This window comes from Lycium ferocissimum, chromosome 7 (genome assembly GCF_029784015.1).
Source record: "Lycium ferocissimum isolate CSIRO_LF1 chromosome 7, AGI_CSIRO_Lferr_CH_V1, whole genome shotgun sequence".
NCBI classification, from domain to species: Eukaryota; Viridiplantae; Streptophyta; class Magnoliopsida; order Solanales; family Solanaceae; genus Lycium; species Lycium ferocissimum.
In genome coordinates, this window is record NC_081348.1 from 39,866,571 (window position 1) to 39,870,752 (window position 4,182).

Sequence of the window (4,182 nt, forward strand, 5' to 3'; positions counted from 1 at the left end):
AGACTATCAACTTCCCGCAGCTAGTTTTTAAACAAAGAACGAGAACATTTGTCCCATCGTTGAACATATAAATTTTCATTTTGGTTCTTAAGAATGGCCGCCACTTCTCCCAAAACCTGAATGAGGTCTACATCCATCCCTATTATCGTCCGGTACTACTAACTTTTCCGTCATTCTTGTTACTTCACTTGTATTCCTCAGAGTCACAGGTGTGTCCACATCTCCAGACGAGAAAGAAAGGATTCGTTAGAGTGACCCCCTGGTTTTCAGACTCAGCAGACAAATTGGCCTTCATGAAAGGGCAATAACCAAAAGCTGGAGTAGCTCAGTTGGTTAGAGCGTGTGGCTGTTAACCACAAGGTCGAAGGTTCAACCCTTCCTCTAGCGATTCCATTTAGTTGCTTTTTTGTCTTCAATTATGCTTTCTCATTTTCCCAACCCAACGTTTTCAAATACTCTTAACCTTTTCTTTTGAAGGGTCTTCCACTCTGTTTTCTAACTTTCCTACTTTTTATATCCATTTTAGCTCCATAGTTTTTTCTACCATTTCTCACTATTTTATTAAGCCCTCTTGTTTGTTTTGGCCCTATTTTAACATGGCTTAACAAACTCTTGGAACTTTTAATTCTTCACTTTTTTTTGAAAAAAAAAAAAAACAGCCTGATTAACTTCCTACAACTTAATTTTCCGAGTTCAGGGATTTTGCAACTGCTTTAGTTTCCTCGAGTTCTCAATTATCATAATAGCTATTAAGCATTATGCATAATACCAATTCAGAAATAATGAAATGACCAGCTTACCCCAAGTTTGACAACGGTAGAAGGAAATCCATGAGTAGAGGACTTTCAGCGTTCTATCCCTGCTGTTGAGGAATGCTAATAACTAATTTTTCCAAATGATTTCAAGAATGTACAGTCAAATTCTTAAAAATAAAATTAATTAAAGAACATAGTGATGGAAAGATGACAAAATTTGTAACATTTCAGTCCTATAACAAAAGAAATAAAGCAATAGAGGGTGCAAAGTGGAGCCGCAATTTACATTTCACTCTAGCTTTCCATCTCATCAAGGTTGGTTCTGAATAAATAGTCTTCACCCTCTAATTCATCATGGTATAGAGATATTGATGGCATAAGAGTTTTTTCCTCGCAGTCCTTGCTCTCTAATGATCTTTGTCCCTGTATTATTAGTTCAATTCTCACATTTAGTATCTAACTTGCTGCATCAAACAAATTTAATATCCGTATTTTCTTTAGGTTTAACAGATCTGAGGAAAAATGAATATAGGCCAACAGCATGTGGACTGAGACAACTTTCTGGTTTCGTGACTTACCTTTTTCAAGATGTAGAGAAAATAATGGAATGTTTCTCCAAAAGTATTCCACTCAACAGACCAAGTAAACTCAGGGTGACTAAAGAACTGGCGCTGAAGTGTGGCTGGCCAATAAAAGCAAAATAAAGCAATTTAGAAACGTTTAGCAACAGAAAGGAAGAACCAGGCTTTGAGAAAAGGAATGGATAAAAAAGAGATAACATGTTGGTTATGTCATGCTGCTCTTACTAACTTACAAATTAAAAAATAATAATAATAACAATTGCTTACTACCTGGCCAAATGTGATCGATATAACTATGCCCTCGGGTTTCAGAACTCTATGAATTTCGTGAAGCATCTTCATCACCCTCTCCACTGTCACAGGGTGTGGATTCCAGGGGTCACCACTGTCTACGAACAACACATCCTTCAAGTTCAACAATATACATTTTTTATAACAAGTTCAAAAACATACATATAAATAGCTGACCATCTGAAAAGAAAAAACAATGGCAGCCAGTGCTGCACTAGGCAGTCCATGAAAAATAGAACTTCTAATACTACCATTGTTCCTTTCTCTATAACCACATCAAAACATCCATCTTCAAAAGGCAGGCCTAGCATATCAGCTTCCAGCACTTTAATTCCTGTTGATATTGATCACATCACATTTAATAAGTCAAAACATGTTCCTAGAGAACGACATATCTCTTGTTATGTGCTAGCATTCTTTCACCCAATACGACTAAACCCTTTTACTTGGAATTACCAAATGTGAATATTCCTGTTTAAGCTTTTGTAGACAAAAGTACCATTAAACTGACGACAGAGTGATAGAAAGGGCAAATATTCTTATAAAACACAAATCTCTGTCATCTAATCTAATTGACAGAGATAGGTTGGCTAAGCTGCCATCGAAATTCCTCATCAAAACCTTTCTTTGACTTTACACGGAGCATTCATAGGCATAACGATTGTGCAGACACTATCTCGACCAATAAAAAGGTTCTTGAATGCAAAAGATTTATTAGATAGAATATTCGGGCTGCTTAAGAGTCAAGATCTGAAAGGAAAGAAATGAACGAGCTCATCCTTTATGCATCCGTACACAGATTAGTTTCTATCAACTTTCAAGTTATCTGATTTTTAGCATTCTTCTTACTCCTTTTTCTCTCCTCGAAAAGAGTATTCTGTTTACTTACGAGATTCATCCTAACTTCAATGTGCTACTATTATGAAAATATGAGTAAAGTTTGTCTTTCTTTTTTTATTGGGCGTTCATGAATAATTATCTAGAGCGGGCAAGCACTGCGATCCTAGGTCCAAACCTGAAGGAGACTCGATCTTAATACAAAGGATCATCCATCACAAACTACTTTAGCTAACCAAATCTGTTTTAGTTCAATTGATAAAAATGGAATGAAACCAAGGAAAGTCCAAAAGTCATTAGCCTTCACTGATCAACTAATAAAGAAAACAGATTATTATCAATTTGAAGAAGACGTTAGAGATTTGAGTAAAAGAAAGCAAGAAGGTAGTGACCCTTTCCTTTCTTTCTTCTTCCTATTAGTAAGCTAGAATTACATTATCAGTTGGTAACCTCTCTTTGTGTTAACTTAAGAGGAAAATAATTAATCATGGCCAACTCTTAGAGCCATCTTGTTTACATTTCAAATGGTGTCAAAACTTAATCATACCAATTTGTTTCATAACAGCCAAACATAAGCTAAAGCAACCAATCAAAAAGCATAAATTAGAACAACTAGAAAAGTCTCTCGTACCTTTGTAGCCCTTGTTGATCAATCGTTGTTGCATCTTGTGGACTGCAATGGGGGACAAATCAATGCAGGTCAATTGAGTAATGCCATCTCTATATAATTCTTCACACAACTGGGAATTTCCACATCCTAGCTCCAACACCTGTCACCTCACCTAAAAAACTAAGTTCCCCTTTTACAATAAAAAAATAATTTTCCCCCTTGTTTAAAATAAAGAATCTTATTTTCAACATCAATGCTTAAATTTCACTTCAAATAATTATAACATAATTTAAAAAGGCGAATAGAAATAGATTGAATTGAGAGAAAATGTACAGAAGATTTGGGTTTAATGTGTTGAAGAACAATGTCACGGAAATGGGAATAATCTTTGAACCATTCGTAATGTTCCTCTTGAGCGAACCTCTTATCCTGAAATGTGAACAGTTTTGTAAAAAAATGACTATAAAAAAGTGACCCCAAAGAGCTTAGAAAGAATTAGCATGCTGCTAAACATTTACCAGTAGTTCCGGTCAAGATATGCCAAAGCTGTAGAAGGAAGGACATCGATTTTTCCGGCTCCATCGGTTCTCGATGAAAATGGAGGCGCTTTGTTGATGAAAACCCTAAACCTGATTCACCAATTGTTTTAATTTTTTAGGATCAACTTGGGACATTTATTTCAAAAAATTTATATTAAATTCCCCTTCCTTTTCTCGCATTATTATTTCTCTACATTAATCAATTGAAATACATTCAAAGTTTTAGAACTTTTAGTTCAACTTGAAAAGTCAAGAATGCACGAAGTGCAAATTAATTAAAAGTCTTTATACTTGAATGTTGAAAGTCAAAGTCTTTATAATTGAGTGTTTGAAAGTAAGTGAAAGACTAAATTGAGGTGGCACTTTAACATAAATAGGATAGGATGTCGTATTGCTTTGGTTTTATGTGATATATTGTTTTAAAACACTATCAAATCTAGTATTATAAGCATTCAGAATATAAATTTTAACCACCTTATATTACCAATAAATTAGTTAGCCTAACCCTTTGGGGTTAGAGATTTTAAAAAATATAAGTATTTTTAATTTTGGTTTTTTTAATAAATTTA

General features: G+C 34.5%; 1 non-coding gene and 1 pseudogene across 1 annotated transcript; one reads left to right on the top strand and one right to left on the bottom strand.

The window, feature by feature from the left end:
* Positions 1–314: 314 nt before the first annotated feature.
* Positions 315–387, top strand: TRNAN-GUU (transfer RNA asparagine (anticodon GUU)). The gene has a single exon. It is a non-coding gene; the product is annotated as a tRNA-Asn (tRNA).
* Positions 388–911: 524 nt separating this feature from the next.
* Positions 912–4,182, bottom strand: part of LOC132062206 (uncharacterized) — a 4,385-nt pseudogene continuing 1,114 nt past the window's right edge.